The sequence below is a fragment of the Diabrotica virgifera genome, chromosome 1, assembly GCF_917563875.1.
Source record: "Diabrotica virgifera virgifera chromosome 1, PGI_DIABVI_V3a".
In the NCBI taxonomy this organism is placed as follows: domain Eukaryota; kingdom Metazoa; phylum Arthropoda; class Insecta; order Coleoptera; family Chrysomelidae; genus Diabrotica; species Diabrotica virgifera.
The window spans coordinates 83,312,242-83,331,421 of NC_065443.1; the positions used below are offsets into that span (position 1 = coordinate 83,312,242).

General features: G+C 33.1%; 1 protein-coding gene across 1 annotated transcript in view; it reads right to left on the reverse strand.

The window, feature by feature from the left end:
• The window catches only part of LOC114327543 (nuclear hormone receptor FTZ-F1), an 824,714-nt gene that overhangs the window by 787,256 nt on the left and 18,278 nt on the right, over nt 1-19,180 (reverse strand). The gene's annotated exons all lie outside the window — the stretch shown is intronic.

The window sequence follows — 19,180 nt, forward strand, 5'->3', positions numbered from 1 at the left end:
ACTCTGTCATAGGGGTTGGATTATTCCTTAATGTAGGCAACCTGTTTTACAATGTGTGTCACTGAAAGTTGTCTAAGTAATTCAAAAGAAACAGGGTGATATCAACACACACTTTGTTGTTTCGACAAGGATCGTTTTTCGCTTAATTGAACATTGTTATTGTTTCATGCGGCCTTTGTTATTTTATTTGCTTAATTTTAACGATATATGTAGTTAAAAGTTTATTTGTAATATCAAATAAGAGCTCGTGTAAAATTTATCAGAAAAGGTATATGGCTTGAACATAAATTCAATTCATCAAGTCCAAATTAGCAATTATTATAATAGGTCTGGATCCCGCGTATGAAAAAAAAGTTGATTAATAGCAAGCTGAAAATTTGTTAATAGCTTAAGGGTGTCTAGTCGGATCAACTTTGATATATGGGAACACTGGAACAGGGGCAGTTTTAATTGTGGAACAGGTTAAAAATTTGGAACGGCCAGACCACGAAAACGGCACATGTATTTTGTCCGACAGAACAGACTTAAACTCTCCGAACAGAGATTAAACTCTCATGCAAAAATCAGACTGCTATTTATCACCTGTCATAATTCCTGTCATTCGACATATTCTACATGTTCCACTCATTAAAACGCCCATTTGGTGATAAATAGCAGTCTGATTTTTGCATGAGAGTTTAATCTCTGTTCGGAGAGTTTAAGTCTGTTCTGTCGGACAAAATACATGTGCCGTTTTCGTGGTCTGACCGTTCCAAATTTTTAACCTGTTCCACAATTAAAACTTCTTCTGTTCCAGTGCTCCCATATATCAAAGTTTGTCAGACTAGACACCCTTAAGCTATTAACAAATTTTCAGCTTGCTATTAATCAACTTTTTTTTCATACGCGGGATCCAGACCTATAAGCACACAATGTACAATTCGAATACGACAATTGTGCCTTACGCAAATTATTGAAAAGAAAGGTTGCCGTTAAGCAGGAAGTAAATTTATTGCATGTAGAGTTGAGAAAGGGATAATATGTCAGTATCCCACAAAATAAACTATGAGAAGCATTGGAGAAAACAAATATAACCATGAGTTTAATAAAAGCAACGAAACAAATGTATGCTAATTCTAGGGCAAGAGTAAAAATTGGAAACAGCCTATTGAAGGGATTCCAATCCAGCAAGGGTCTTAAACAAGGCTGTTGTCTCTCACCGACATTATTTAAGATTTACCTCGAACAAACTCTAAAACTTTGGAAACGTAAATGCAAATATATGGAAAATATTGAAGAATCTCAGATGCAGAATCCACCAATTTAATAAATTAAAATGGTAGAAAACTGAGATCCTTCGTGTTTGAAAGTTCTTACTGGTACATCCTCAATCTGCGACTTTTTCAATTAATAAGACAGCAGACGACGAATATAGAAAACGAAAGGGAAACGATCACATTTCGCTTTCATTCGTCTAGGAAAAACGGGCAGCAGAGGATTACTTTTATTATTATTATTATTATTATCCAGATTTAGCCATACGGCTCACACTCCCTCTAAGGGGAAAATTGACTCATCCCAGATACCTACGGTATCAAAAGGATTGAGCTCTGGTGGGACTCTTTCCGTGTTATCGAGCCCTAGGTGACTTGGAATGCAGGTGTATCTCCCAGAAATGTTCGTACGCATCTGGCCGTCGCGAGTAGTACAGCTTTCTGCATGGTCTTATAAAGATGTTCATTCAGACCCAGCTTTTTTATGCTTTCGAGGAGGGTCTTCGGAATGACTCCAGTAGTAGACATAATAATCGGTATCGTCTGGGTACTTTGCATTCTCCATTGCCTCCGTATTTGAATTTCTAGATCTCTGTACTTGGCGATCTTTTCAGTAAATTTACTACGTAGATTATTGTTGTTAGGTATCGCCACATCAATTAGTGTTGTTTGTCTTGTTAATTTATTAACTAGCACGAGATCTGGTCTATTATGTGCCACTGTTTGGTCTGTGAGCACAGTGCGGTCCCAGTATAGCTTGTAGTTGCCATCCTCAAGCATACTCTCAGGGACGTATTGATAATACGGGAGATGCTCTGTTTGGAGAAGTCCCAGCTTGATAGCTATCTCTTGATGAATGATTTTTCCCACTGCGTCATGCCGTTCCTTGTATTCAGTTGCAGCAAATGCCTGGCAGCCCCCTGTAAGATGTTGGATGGTTTCTTGGGCTTGACATCCATATCGGCATCTGTCGTTTTGAACTTGAGGGTCTTTGATGATATATTTCAGGTAATTTCTGGTTGGTATAACCTGATCCTGAATGGCCAGTAATGAACCCTCCGTCTCAGGGAACATCTTTCCTGATGTCAACCAGTAGTTCGACGCTATATTGTCGACATAATCTTGGCTGACTTCATTGGGATGTCGCCCGTGCAGAGGTTTACCCATCCAGGCGCGCACTTTTTCGTCCTTAGTAAGGTGGTTTATGCGCATTTCTGGTTCCCTCAGTTTGATCGGTGTTGTGTCATCTACTGCGCAGATAGCGCGATGTAGAGTAGATGTCTCAGCCTGCATCTGAAAATAAGTTCTTAAATTAGCAATTTGTTTATCTAATTGCTCACCTATATCCATAAGTCCTCTTCCTCCTAGATTCCGTGGTAATGTTGTTCTTTCTACTGCACTTTTAGGATGGTGTTTTTGTGCCTTTGTGAAGTGTGTTCGTACTTTTCGCTGAAGAGCTTCTATATCTGTTTTTGTCCACTTAACAATACCAAATGAGTAGCTAAGCGCGGAACATGCGTAGGTGTTTAGTGCCTTAAACAAATTTCTACTGTTAAGGTGTGAGCGAAGCAGCTGTTTTACCCTTCGTATAAACTCAGTAGTTATCTCTGTTTTCATTTGTTTATGGTCAATTTTCCGCGCTTGCTTTACTCCAAGATATTTATACATATCGTTTTCACCCATGGCCTCGATGTTCTGGCCATTTTGCATATCAAATCCTCCGGGCTGTACTTTTCCTCTGACTATATTTAAAATACGACACTTATCTAGTCCGAAGTGCATATTAATATCATTAGAAAAAGTTTCTACAGTTTTTAGCATCTCGTCGAGTTGGTTTCGAGTGGAAGCCATTAATTTCAAATCATCCATGTACAATAAATGATTAAGCTTCGCCACCACATTGTTGTTATTTGTTATTATTATTATTATTATTATTATTATTATTTGCAAATATATGGAATTTACGTTAAAGAACAATACTATATACGAGTACACATTAATATAAGTATAATCACCTACAGCAGTGAAGTATGGCAGATAAATGAACGATACAAGAGAAAACTTGAGGCAACGGAAATGAATTTCTGGGGACGTTAGACAGGGATATCGAGATTGAAGGGAGATTGAAGGGGAGGGGAAATCATACAATAGTAGAAGATATTGGTACCCAACAAAGATGGTATGCACACGTCCAAATAATGCCCGAAGATCGACTTCCAAAACAAATCCTAACATGGCAACCTTATGATAGAAGGAAAAGAGGAAGACCTCAGAGTTTGAGAGAATGCATAAATCCGGAAATGAGATATAGAGGACAGTGGCGGATCCAGCAGGATAAAGTATCGTCAAGAGGGGGGACCATTTGGCCAAATTTCTATGAAAAATAAATAAATAAATGAATGTTTTTATAACCTTTATATATAACTTGGTTTGAGAGGGGGCCGATCGCCCCCATCGCCCTCCCCTGAATCCACCACTGATAGAGGAAAGCCCATGGACGAACCGAGAAAAATGATGCTTGTGTATCAGAAAATGTATGTATAGTCGCGAGTCCAGGACTGTTTCTAGTTGAAAAATGTTTAGCTTTTGGGCCAAACAGAACCAAGATTACATAAAAATATTACAGAATATACAGGCACAACTTTCCCACTAAAGATGAATAGGACCTATAGCCCTTACTTTTTTATTTTTATCTATAGCGACCCCTCGAGCTAGACTTCGAGACGATCCCCTTGGTGCTAGTGAAAACGAGAGAACCGTTAACCGTTTTAAGAGTCCAAGTTATTTCCTTCAAGAGTTATAGCACCTTTGCCAATAATTGTGTAACATCTGCGGATTTGGTTATTTAACCATAATTTGGGATCATTGTAATAAATAAAATATGCACAGTGTACAAAAAAAAATGTTGTTTTCATTTACATTTTAGCATCTTTCACGACTAATACACACTGACACGAGTTGACAGATAAAAGAGACCTAATTAACACACTTTGGTTAACCTAATTTTTAACATAACTGACTACAAACTGTACCTTTGATCACAAAGGGTACCTACCCCCCGTTAAGATAGGCAAAATGCCCTCACTCCCAGAATTCAATTTTTTTAATTTTTTTACGTTCTATGCAATTAAAAAATGAGATAACGCGGATTTTTAGCTCGCCACCCCCTTTCCCCTCCCCCCACAGCCAAAAAGGTAGATTTTTAGATTTAATTTTTTTTAGTTGGGTTGCAATTGATTTAAAAATTTCAAAAAATTCACACATGCATCTGAGACTTTAACAAAACATGTCCATTTTTTATGGACCCGTAGGTCGAGTGTACATAACCTCAAAATTTTTTTAAACTTTTTTAAAGCTTATAGCTTTTTCTTGGAGGGGGCTGCAGGTCCAATTTTTTTTGCATCTTGTGTATTTTATCAAAAGCTATCTCTCTGATTTTTTTCAGATTTTTCCGTTAGGTGCGCCATCTTAAAAAATCCGGAAAACTATTTTTTTATGGGGTTTATGGGGATTTTCTCCATTTTATACACTGCAACATAGATCAACTCAAGGTTTTGTTAATAGATTATGCATAATTTGAAATAATTGAGTATTTTAGGATTATCAAAAATTGGGCAAAACACGATTAAACCCCCCCCCCCCCCAAAACCATGTTTTTTAAAGTTATATAAGGGTTTTTGCCGACTTAATGATATTTTTTGAGATCGATACAGCCTAAATATTTTTTTTTCATTTTTTTACTTTATATGTGATTAAAAAATAAGACTCATCGCATTTTTAGCCCACCACCCTCTCCCCCTGTCTCCACAAAAACGTCAATTCTTCTATTTTTTTTATTTAGTTAAGTTGCAATTAATTTAAAAAATTTATGAGGCTTCTACAAAACATATCTATTTTTATAGACCCGTAGGTCAAGTGTACACATAACCTCAAAATTCCTTATTTATTTTTTTAAAACGTATTTTTGACTTCGATCGATACTTGTTTTATCGATATTTTTTTAAAACGTCCATTGAATTATACATCTCTCTCGCGGACGGCCGCCTCAATACGTGCTTAGCGCTCATTTTTAATTATTAAAATTAATAGTTAGTAATAAAATAATGACAAAAATTTCTTCAGGCTCTTGTAGGGAGGCTTTAAACTTTAATTTGGTCACTTCCTGACTTTCCTAATAATAATTTTTAATCGAGTTATTAAGCCTTGAAAATGGCCATTTTCGCGTTTTTCAAATTTTAAATCGCGTGTAACTCGACAACAGTCAATTTTAGAGCGAGATCAAAAGAGACCTTTTTTGTTCAGGTTGATCCAGAGAATCTAAAACAGATTTGTCCGAAGTGAAAAAATTGATTTTTTGAATTCGTTTAAAAAATTGTTTAAACAATTTTCCAACCGCAGCACCCTGTGAATTTGTTTAAAGGACCTGTTTTTGAGTAAGTTTATGCAAAAAAACGAATCGGAATAATTTACCTAACGGGGACAAGCATACATCGTGGACTATTTGCATTATGAGCCAAATGTAGATGGTTTGGAAAACATTAAACGATAGATATCTATGTTTTGTATATCTTGTAGATGAGAGTTGCGCAAACGCCAACATAACCATAGGCTGTTCTGTTGTTCGCATGTAGCTGCCATAATATAATATGTATGGCATGGAAGATATTCTACAAAAATAATCAAGCCAGCAGAATATCTTGCAAAACTCTTTGACAATACAGATGTTATACCTGTAATAGACGAAGACAGCGATGAAGACTTTAGAACTGTTAAGTGTAGTACCAACGAATATAACTCTCCGAATACTCTATGAATATACCTATACGGAGCTATATATTCTTTGGTAGGTAATACTTTCCTCATTATTTTTATGGTGTTTTATGTGACAGTAAACGTGAAGCAAAATGACATTATACGCAGAGATACATATAGGTTATGTAGATGGTACAAGCACATGATTGAATAATTAGAATATGTATAATGTAAGGTAATATTAGGGTACCTACTAAATACAAACTAATGAACAAAGAACAAAATGTTTTGATTTATAAAACTACAAGAAGTATGATATATTAAAATGTACTTTTGTAATTTATAATTTAATAATTATTAGCTATTCTAAATGGGAAATAAGCCAAAATTTAACTAAAAAATGATTAACCTTTCGACATCCACCACAGATATCGTTGTCAAAATACAAAATATTAATAAATTAAACAAAAATGTTGCTTGCTAAAAAAGTCTTGTATTAAAAATATCTAATAATTTAATTTAATCTGACTTATTTATATTAGATCGCCCAAACCCTTTTTTCAGTGTGTCACAGATTATCAAATTCTCTCTAACGCATTACAGATGGAAAATAAAATCATTTTTTAATTAAATTGTGGCTTATTTTCCATTTAGAATAGTTAATTACAAAAATGCCACAAAGAAATAGCTTTAGAACAACATTTGCGATTTAATTGCAAAGCCAACTTAAAAAAAATAAAATCGAAAAATTTACGTTTTTGGCTGTGGGGGAAGGGTAATAGGGGAAGTGGGATAATATTGCGGCGAGTCCTAAATTTTTAATCACATAGAACGTAAAAAAATAAAAAAAATATTCAGCATATTAGATATTACAAATTATAAGAATAATTCAATTTCAAAAAATATGATTAGACCCGCAAAAACCCTTACAAAACTTTAACTAAATAAAAAATAAAAGAATTGACGTTTTTGTGGGGGCAGGGGGAGGGGGTGGTGGTCGTAAAATGCGATGAGTCTTATTTTTAATCACATAAAAAAAAATGAAAAAAAATATTAATGTTGTATCGATCTCAAAAAATATCATTAAGCCCGCAAAAACCCTTATATAACTTAGAAAACATGGTTTTTGAGGGGTTTAATCATGTTTTGATCAATTTTTGATAGTCCTAAACTACTCAGTTATTTCAAATTATGCATAATCTATTAACAAAACCTTGAGTTGATCTATGCTGCAGTCTATAAAATAGAGAAAATCCCCAAAAACACCCTAAAAAAACAGTTTTCCGGATTTTTCAAGATGGCGCACCTAACGGAAAAGTCTGAAAAAAATCAGAGAGATAGCTTTTGATAAAATACACAAAATGCAAAAAAAATTGGACCTGCAGCCCCTTCCAAGAAAAAGTTATAAGCTTTAAAATAGTTAAAAAAAATTTTGAGGTTATGTACACTCGACCTACGGGTCCATAAAAAATGGACATGTTTTGTAAAAGTCTCAGATGCATGTGTGAATTTTTTGAAATTTTTAAATCAATTGCAACCCAACTAAAAAAAAATTAAATCTACAAATCTACCTTTTTGGCTGTGGGGGGAGGGGTAAGGGGGGTGGCGAGCTAAAAATCCGCGTTATCTCATTTTTTAATTGCATAGAATGTAAAAAAATTTAAAAAATTGAATTCTGAGAGTGAGGGCATTTTGCTTATCTTAACGGGGGGTACCCTTTGACGCACCCTGTATTTATTTACTGAATGGATTACCAAGTTTCAAGATTATATTTATGTCCTCTATATACGGAGTTAGCTGTAACTTTAGTAACCTTGGATCTATCGACCGCAAACTTAAGCGCTTACACAGACAGACGGGGCGGCGCGCGGCGTACGTCGACTGAACCCCCGCTGATTCGAAAGCGACGCATCCCTTACTATACTTTGATGCAGTGCCACACACCAGGCGCTCTTAAAATTTTCGTTGCATCGGCGTTCCCGCGACCCATCACTCCTAGAAACATAATAAGGTTCAAGAAGTCACCCACGCAAAAAGTGGTCCAAATTTTCTTTAACAGTTTTTTTTAATCAAATTGCAAAAATAAATTGTTTCGGTCCGGACAAATATTTTTTAAACTAGAAGGGAAGTTCCCTAGGTTGGCTGTATACCATATAGTTAAAAAACTCTCAACAAGAAGTAAAACCACTTCTATGTAAATTGGTATATTTATTAAAACTTAAAATCCCAATGGATTGAATAAAATAAGTCCAATTCAGAACGTTTTCAGACCTATCGGTCCATCATCAGTGAATGTGCATACTTGCTAAATAGCCCCAGAACCAAACAGTGGTTGAATTTAAAATTCGATTTACATTATTTAAAAATAATATTCAACAGCCTGTTGAATATTATTTTTAAATAATGTAAATCGAATTTTAAATTCAACCACTGTTTGGTTCTGGGGCTATTTAGCAAGTATGCACATTCACTGATGATGGACCGATAGGTCTGAAAACGTTCTGAATTGGACTTATTTTATTCAATCCATTGGGATTTTAAGTTTTAATAAATATACCAATTTACATAGAAGTGGTTTTACTTCTTGTTAGAGTTTTTTAAATATTTTTTAGGTTTCTTGGACCATTCTGGACAAAAAAGGTATCTTGTAATTTTTCTCTAAAAATGATAGTTTTCGAGTTATAAGCAATTTAAAATTTGAAAAACGCGAATATGGCCATTTTTAAGACTTAATAACTCGGTTAAAAATTATTATTATGAAAGTCAGAAAGTGACTAAATCAAAGTTTAACCCCCCCCCCCCCCTACATGATCCTGAACAAATTTGTGTCATTAATTTATTACTAAGCTGCTATTTTTAATTATTAACAATGAGCGGTAAGATCGTATTGACGCGGCTGTAAATGTGAGTGCGAGTAAGATGCACCATTGACTGCCGGAATGGCATCTCTCTCGCACTCACCATTGACGGCAGCCTAATACAGCATGGCGCTCATTATTATTACTTATAAATTAACAACTTAGTAATAAAATAATGACAAAAATTTCTTCAGGATCTTGTAGGGGTGGCTTTAGTCTTTGATTTAGTCACTTTCTGACTTTCATAATAATAACTTTTAACCGAGTTAAAACCAATGAACTGTCAATACGGATGGAATGGCCCTGTCCCATTCAAATAGTGAAGCGATATTGCCACCAACATACAAGAGAGAGGTTCTAGAGAGAGACAGACAAGGTGCTGGAGAATTTGACAGGCCGTGTAATTTGAGGTGCCTATATAAATGGACCCGATTGAATCAGTATTGACAGTTCGTTGAATGGACCTCATATTTTAACTTTCAGGGCTGATTGGCAGCACATATTTCAAAATTTAAATACTTTTTTGTATTTACAGAGTAAATAGAGTACAGAGTACCATACTTGGTGTTTAAATCAGTTTAAATACTTTTCAGAATTGTTATTTGTATTTATCAAAACAAATACCTACTTTCCTAAACTATTTGGGAGTTAAATAATTTTAAAACTATTTAAATACTAAATTAGTGACTGTTTTATATAAAGTGAAGAAGTCCTTGATTATGTTTTTATGTTACTTTAGAATTTTACTTTTATATTTCCCCGATTTAAGTTGATATAGGCAACTCAAATTACACGGCCTGTCAAAGTTTCCAGCACCTTGTCTGTCTCTCTCTAGGACCTCTCTCTTGTATCGTGGCTGCATTAATTGTCTTCCTGCCTATTCCATCCGTCTTGACAGTTCATTGGTTAAAACCGATTAAGTCCTAAAAATCGCCATTGTTCGTTTTTTTCAATTTTAAATTGCTTTTAACTCGAAAACGATCAACTTTAGGGAAACATTATAAGAGACCTTTTTGTCCAGAATGGTCCAAAAAACCTAAAAAAAAATTGTCCGAGCCGAAAACATTGATTTTTGAAATTTGATTAAAAAAATTGTTAAAAAAAAATTGGACTACTTTTCACGTGGGCGACTTCTTTAACCTTATTCTGCGATGTCTCACGAATGTGATTATGCAAAAAAATCTCATGGGAATATTTTTTCCAACGAACCCGCCGTTTTCGGCTTGTCTAATAAGTATTACTTGTCAATGAAAATTTGAGATCTTCAGAAATAGTAATTTTGTAGAAAAGAATTAAGACTTATTATGAACTTATAAAAAAGCATATTTTCGGTTTCTGCATTTGCCGAAAAATAGAAAGAACTACAACGGGATATAAAACACACGAATTTTAAGTTATAAATCGAATATACAGGCTCTTTGTATTCATACATTTTAAAATCGCCGCTATTTTTAAACTCAAGGCAAAATGGTGAACACACAAACGGATGGGAGGTAACTAACTATACTATGAAGCGAATAATATGTCGTTCAACTCTAAAAGTAGTATTTGTTACCTTGTAGCTCGGGCTACTAAACTTTGGGAAATTTTAACGAGGGAAAACATTGAACTTGCTTTTTCTTTGTTTAGGTTGATTCTGCATCGGCCAGGAATGTCTCACCGACAGCGAATGTATATTAATGGAAAGTACTACAAAGAAAACTTAACACTTCTACAGAACGATGTCTACATGCTTGTTCTATAAATTAGAAAGTCATCTGATGCCTTCATTACCATTAATCTACTGTCTGGACAGAACTGTTTAGTTTTAAATCATGATAATCGTACGAGGATTTTTCGTTAACTGTGTGGTAGCATAGAGATCGATTTTTTTCATGTTTTTGACACGTCAAAGTGAATGCCTGGTAAAATTTTTAAATAATGGGAAAAACTGAGTGTGAAGAAGCAGTGACAAAGTACAGTCCCTTGCCATATTATTATGACCACCTACGAATTTTTACAAAAATCAACTATTCCACTAGGTACGTTTTGTTTAAAATATGATTTTTAAATTTAATTTTGTTATGCAATGTTAATGTTATGCATTAACTATAATATATTTAATAATAAACAGCAATAAAATATTTGAAAATATTACATACATATTTATATTTTTTTAATATTTTGTTCAACTTCTGACCTTAATCAGATGGAAAATATTTGGGAGCTTTTAAAACGAGAAATTTCCGATGAAAAGGTCATTAACGAAATTGTTTTGATTAAAGGACTAATATATCGTTGAAACCATAATGACAAATTGAAGCAAAAAAAATTTAACTGCATTCAAAGTATGCCAAGCCGGGTATTAGCGGTAATCAAAGTTAGAGGGGGCTCAGCAAAATATTGAAAAAATAAAAATATGTGATATTTTTAATGTTTTATTGGTGTTTATTATTAAATATAATACATTTAATAATAAACAGCAATAAACCATTTCAAAATATCACATATTTGTATTTTTTAATATTTTGCTCAGCCCCTCTAACTTTGATTACCACTAGTACGCGGCTTGGCATACTTTGAATGCAGTTAAATTTTTTTTGCTTCAATTTGTCATTGTGGTTTCAACGATATATTAGTCCTTTAATCAAAACAATTTCGTTAGTGACCTTTTCATCGGAAATTTCTCGTTTTAAAAGCTCCCAAATATTTTCCATCTGATTAAGGTCAGAAGTTGAACAAAATATTTAAAAAATATAAATATATGTAATATTTTCAAATATTTTATTGCTGTTTATTATTAAATTATTATAGAATATTTATTAAATATATGAATAACATAAACCTTAACATTGCATAACAAAATTAAATTTAAAAATCATATTTTAAACAAAACGTACTTAGTGGAATAGTTGATTTTTGTAAAAATTCATAGGTGGTCATAATAATATGGCCAGGGACTGTATATGTAGTTGCATAACAATCGAACCACTTTATAACAGTTTTGAATTTTATTATTTTTAGAAATTATCTGTCGACTCAAAATAAAACTTAGAAAGTGTAATTTTAATATATGATTTAATTTATTTAAAGGTGACTAAAAGCTTATTATAATGTAAAATATTATACGCCGCGCCATTTCTATTCTGTAATAAAGAGCTGTGGGATTTTTTAGCTTTTCTATAAATGCTCAATAGGGTTTAGATCGGGACTGTATACTGGCCACGTAGCTACTCGATACCCTGAAAATCGACTTATGCAATATAGCCCTGAACAATTCTAGCTTGTGTGTGGCTCGGCATTAATATGCACAACTATTAAGACCAGTCTCAGGCTTGATGATGAAAGATAAGTTCGTTCCAGCGGTCGTTCGCTCATTAATACAGCACACTGCAAACCCCTCATCTTATCTCATACCTACTTCTACCTTCGGTTAATGCCATACAGACATTCTAAATAGGGTTTAGATCGAGACTATATACTGGCCACGTAGCCACTCCATACCCAGAAAATCGACTTACGCAATATAATCCTGAACAATTCTAGCTTGTGTGTGGCTTGGCATTCATATGCACAAGTATTAAGACCAATCTCAGGCTTGATGATGAAAGATAAGTTCGTTTCAGCGGTCGTTCGCTCCTTAATACAATACAGCAAACTGCAAACCTCTCACCTTATCTCATAACTACTTCTTCCTTCGGTTAATGCCATAAAGACATTCTGGTCCTACAAATCTGATCCGTCAGTGAAAAAACAGACCTACATCGCTCCATTGTCCAATGTGATGAATGATCTCTTGCAAAATTCGAGCGTGCTGAGCGTTCGGCTTGGATAAGTTTTAGACCGGTTGCAAGTCTTGTAGTTAAGTGTCTGTTCGTAGGTCTTATAGTCGTAGTCTTATCTCAGTAAACTTTAATAGTGGTTAAAATATTTTTACGAGGGAAAACATTGAACTTGCTTTTTCTTTGTTTAGGTTGATTCTGCATCGGCCAGGAATGTCTCACCGACAGCGAATGTATTAATGGAAATTACTACAAAGAAAACTGAACACTTCTACAAAACGATGTCTACATGATTGTTCTATAAATTCGAAAGTCATCTGAAGTCTTCATTACCATTAATCTATTGTCTGGACAGAACTATTCAGTTTTAAATCATGATAATCGTACGAGGATTTTTCGTTAACTGTGTGGTAATATACGCTATGAGCTCGTAGGTAGAGGTGATAATTAAAAAATCGCGAGCGCCAGTAGTGACAAGTCTGTAAGATTTTACTGGAAATTTAACATAAATGTCAAAGTGATTAATTTAAAACATTGAAATTAAAAACATTAATAGGAAATAATATTAGTTAGTCAAAGCTGTGGTGTATATTTTTACCTTAAATATACCTACTTACATTTTAAATACTGAATTTAAGCTTTTTTTAATATTTCGTAATATGTAATTATAAATTAATCTAAGCGCCATCTACACGATAATTGTGAAAGTATCCGAAGTAAGAAATTAATATTTCATTAATAAAACGTTAAAATGATTAGCAAAATCTTTAAAAAATCGATTAAAATTTAATTACTTTTTTGCGTTGTAAATATTAAGCGATAACAATTAGGTAAATAATAAATTCAAAAATTACGGGTGAAAGTTGCATTAGTAATCCGCTAGGAGCGACACCAGCGAAGCTCAGAGCGTATAACTACTTATGTATATGTAGATGGCACGATTTTCTCCACGGTTTTGACAGGCCAAAGTGATCAATTTGTGAATTTTTTAAATAATGGAAAAACTGAGTGGGGAGAAGTGATAAAATACATTCAGATAAGTTCTAAATTATGGAATAAATTCATTTTTTCGAAAATAGGAAACTTTGGAGAAAAATCCCGAGACAGGTTGATTTTATTTGTTAAATTACGATTTTTTGACATAACGCGATAATAGTGACGTCATTCATTAGAACGTGATGACGTAATCGATGATTTTTTTAAATGGGAATAAGGGTCGTGTGTTAGCTCATTTGAAAGGTAATTTAAATTTCTATTAAGTAATATAAACATTATCATCATTATTTATACAGGGTAGCCAAAATAATTTTTGAATTAAATTAATTGATGCAAAAAGAAGAATGTATGTAATTTATTTAACTCAAAATACATTTTACTGATGTCAGAATATATAAAAAAATGTTTATTTTGCAAATAAACATTGCTTTTCGCTTAAATTAAATGACAAACCCGCCTGCCCCTTGGCACATTTTTTTCTCGTTTCTGACAGCAGTAAAATGTATTTTGCGTTAAATAAATTAGACACATTCTTCTTTTTGCGGCAATTACTTTAATTCAAAAATTATTTTTACTATCACCCTATACAAATAATGACGTTAATGTTTATATTACTGAATAGAGAATTAAATAACCTTTGCAATGAGCTACCACACGACCCCTATTCCTATTTAAAAAATCATCGATTACGTCATCACGTTCAAATGGATGACGTTACTATTGTGAAAAATGAATTTATTCCATAATTTAGAACCTCTCTGTATATTTACTTGCATAGAAATCGGACCACTTTACATTTTTTAATTTTATTATTTCTTAGGAATATGTCGCCAACTCAAAATAAAACTGACTGATGACAACTTAAGATGACTAACTTATTGAATGTAAAATATACGCTGCGCCCTTTTAATTCTACCTTAATAAAGAGCTATGGGATCATAATCTCCAAGTGCTTTTATGGTTTTAGCTTATTCTACAAGTGCTCAATAGGATTTAGGTCGGGATTGTATACTGGCCACTCCAGACCCTGAAAAAAAACTTTTGCAATATAGTCCTGGATAATTCTGACATCTTCTCTCACACAGCAAAAAATAGACCTTCATCCAGGGTTCGAAAGATATACAATACATATATCGAGGATATCAAGATAGGTAAATATTTTGTGAAAATAGAAGATGTAGGTGTGTACATAAAGGGCCAATTAGATGTTTCTTTGTATCGATGAGCGCGACGGGTAGACGCCAATTATATCAAAAGACCAAACTCATATTATTTTTTATAGAGCTTGGCCTAAATTAATTAGAGACTAGAGTTCGTATTTTGGGTATTTGTAAATACAAAAAGGTTTAATTTATGCAGGTGCCTATACAAATTATTTGTTTTGTGTCCACGAGTCAGCGCCAATAGATCTGAAAGGGTCTCTGTCTTTTAAAGCCGGGATCCAATCAGGTCCTATTTTACCACTAGGCCCATGAGGCCCCTGCTTCGGGCCCGCATTTGAATGGGACCCGAAAAGATCACCAAAAGAATATTTTTATTGAAAAAACAAATTAAATTTTTAAAATTATTCAATTTTACGAACAGGAAATGATAACAAAGGGCCTAGCCGGGTAAGATGGTGAAAAGTGCCCCCAGCTCGATTTAAATTCCATATAGGCCAATTTTTAGCACATATAGAGGAACTCACTTTCTGAAATTTTTAGCCCCCTAGGTGGTCACGTGACCCCCCTAGAGCCTAATTAGGCTTTTTATGTTTTTATTTTTTATCTCAGGTGCATCAAGAGCTAGCCAAAAACTTTATTAAAAAAAGTTGTAAGCTCCAAAAAGATCTATAAGAAAAAATTTTTTTTTTATTTTTTGGCGGGAAATTCGAATTTTTAGAACAATTTTAAACTTTTAAATGACTCTGAAAAAAATACTAAGACACTCGTTTTTACGAAAATTAATTATAATGTGTATTTTTGCACAATCTTTCATCCTGAATTTTTTCAGACTTTTTAAATTGGTGAAACGTACCTTTAAAAATAAAAAACCGCATTTTTTCAGTTTTTTTTTTCGTATTTTGAAACAATTTTATACATATTTTTCAAAAAAGGTAACACTGTTACTAAAATAGGTAAAAAACTGAAAAATAATTGGGGTTTGCTTAATAAAAATTTTTTGTAAAGCCATCCATTTTCAAAATACAGGGCGTTGAAGAAATCAAAATTTTACACATTTTTTACGATTTTGCTGAAACTACTGGCAACATTGTAATAAAACTTGGCGGGATTTAAGAGCTGGTTATTGTGCATATTTTGACATACAATTAATGATTTGATATTCATCATTGGCTCGCATAGGGGTAATGGTCTGAACTTTTTAAAGAATAAAGATAGTACGCCACTGACATATTTCAAATTAACAATCGTTTTTTAATTTCTCGTTCAATTTGTGACAAAACATGTATCTTCTTATTTTTTCATACGACGCGCCATTTTTATTCAAAAAATAAAAGATCTTAACCCTTACAAAGTATTCGAACTTCTAGTAGTTTCTACATCTACATACATAATAAACTGATACATCCATTATCAAAATTAATTCGAATACTTTGGAAGCGTTAAGATATTTTATTTTTTGCAGCAAAACAGCGCGTCGTATGAAAAAATGATAGATATGAAGATAGATTTTTTATTGCAAATTGAACGAGGAATTCAAAAATGATTGTTAATTTGAAATATGTCAGTGACGTACTATCTTTTTTTCTTTGAAAAGTTCAGACCATTACCCCTATGCGCGCCAATGATAAATATTAAATCCTTAGTTGTATGTCAAAACATGCACAATAACTACCTCTTAAAACCCGCCAAGTTTTATTACAATGTTGCCAGTAGTTTCGGCAAAATCGTAAAAAATATGTAAAATTTTGTTTTCTTCAACGCCCTGTATCTTGAAAATGGATGGCGTTACAAAAAATTTTTATGAAGCAAATCCCAATTATTTTTCAGTTTTTTATCTATTCTAGTGACGGTGTTAAATTTTTTGAAAAATATGTATAAAATTGTATCAAAAAAACGAAAAAAAACCGAAAAAATGCGGTTTTTTATTTTTAAAGGTACGTTTCACCAACTTTAAAAATCTGAAAAAATTCAGGGTGAAAGACTGTGCAAAAATACACATTATAATTAATTTTCGTAAAAACGAGTGTCTTAGTTTTTTTTTCAGATTTATTTAAAAGTTTAAAATTGTTCTAAAAATTCGAATTTCCCGCCAAAAAAATAAAAAAAAATTTTTTCATATAGATCTTTTTAAAACTTACAACTTTTTTAAATAAAGTTTTTGGCTATCTCTTAATGCGGCTGAGATAAAAAATATAAACATAAAAAGCCTAATTAGGCTCTAGGGGGGTCACGTGACCACCTAGGGGGCTAAAAATTTCAGAAAGTGAGTTCCTCTATATGTGCCAAAAAGTGGCCTATATGGAATTTAGATTGGGTTGGGGGCACTTTTCACCATCTTACCCGGCTAGGCCCTTTGGTTTAGACCGGGCAGTATCGTCGCCCCCGCTAGCGAAATTATTCCGATTCGATTTTTTTGCACAAACCTACTCAAAAAGAGGTCCTTATAACATATCGAAAGGGTGCCGGGCGGTGCCGTGGTCGAAAAATTTTTTAAACAATTTTTTTTAAACAATTCACAAAAATAATTTTTTCATTTCCAACAATTTTTTTAGATAATTTGGGTCATTCTGAGCAAAAAAGGTCTCTTGTCATTTTTCTCTAAAATTGACTGTTGTCGAGTTATACGCGATTAAAAATTTGAACAATGCGAAAATGTCATCCTTTTGTCTCAATGAGATAGAGTAAGTATTTTTTAAGTTATTACCGATTAAAGGTAATGAATTCAATAATATTATAGTAGGGGAGGAAAGTATGCTAAATGTGCAGTCACTAGAGCGCTTTGGGGACCTATTGGGTTGTTACCATTGACTCCATTTTCAAGGCTTCATAACTCGATTAAAAATGATTATTATAAAATTCAAAAAGTGACAAAATCAAGATTCAAATACCTTCTTCAGCGTCCTGAAGAGATTTTTGTCATTATTTTATTAAAAAGCTGTTATTTTTAGTTATTAACAATTAGCGCTATAGTCCAACTGTATCGTCGCCCCCGTTAGCGGAACTATTTAGATTAGATTTTTTTGCACAAACTTACTCAAAAAGAGGTCCTTGTTATAACATATCCAAAGGGAGCCGGGCGGTGCCGTGGTCAAAAAAATTTTTAAACAAATTCACAAAAATAATTTTTTCATTTCCGACAATTTTTTTTTGATAACTTGGGTCATTGTGAGTAAAAAAGGTCTCTGGTCATTTTTCTCTAAAATTGACTGTTGTCGAGTTATACGCGATTAAAAATTTGAAAAATGCGAAAATGGCAATTTTCAAGGCTTCATAACTCGATTAAAAATTATTATTATGAAATTCGAAAAGTGACAAAATCAAGATTCAAATACCTTCTTCAACGTCATGAAGAGATTTTTGTCATTATTTTATTACAAAGCTGTTATTTTTAGTTATTAACAATTAGCGCTATAGTCCAACTGTATCGTCGCCCCCGTTAGCGGAACTATTTCGGTTAGATTTTTTTGCACAAACTTACTCAAAAAGAGGTCGTTATAACATATCCACAGGGTGCCGGCCGGTGCCGTGGTCGAAAAATTGTTTAAACAATTTTTTTTAAACAAATTCACAAAAATAATTTTTTCATTTCCAACAATTTTTTTTAGATAATTTGGGTCATTCTGAGCAAAATGGCCATTTTCGCATTTTTCAAATTTTTAATCACGTATAACTCGACAACAGTCAATTTTAGAGAAAAATGACAAGAGACCTTTTTTGCTCAGAATAATCCAAATTATCTAAAAAAATGGTTCGAAATGAAAAAATTATTTTTGAAAATTTGTTTAAAAAATTTTTTGACCACGGCACCGCCCGGCACCCTCTGGATATGTTATAAGGACCTCTTTTTGAATAAGTTTGTGCAAAAAAATCGAATCGGAATAATTTCGCTAGTGGGGGCGACGATACTGCCCGGTCTAGTTAGTTATATTCATAAACCATAAACTATTCTTATCATAAAACTGCAATAAGAGTAGGTAAAGAGTAGGTTTTAGATTGCCTTGTTGGCATTTTAAAAATAAGCAAAATTTAAACACCTCTCCGAAGGATTAACAAGAGGTACAATTTACAAGAGGTATAGTCACGTATTTGTCATAATATTATTCAAAATGCACTTTTAAATATAGGTATATGGTTTGATGTTTGATGCCGTTTTTTGCGAAGATAAAGTATTGCTTGCTTGTATTAGTTTTCAGTCCTGTTCTTTTTAAGTTAGCTCAACTAATCTATTCATTAATCAGTCCCTAGTCGTTTTATTAAATTTCTTTGAACACTTATTTTTCTTAACTAAGTAATCGTTTCGTTATTATCATGAGTTACAAACATTTAAGTGGCAGTGAAAAACGAAAAAAACCAAAAATCAAGAGAACAGGAACGGCAGGCACAAAAAGATGCAATAC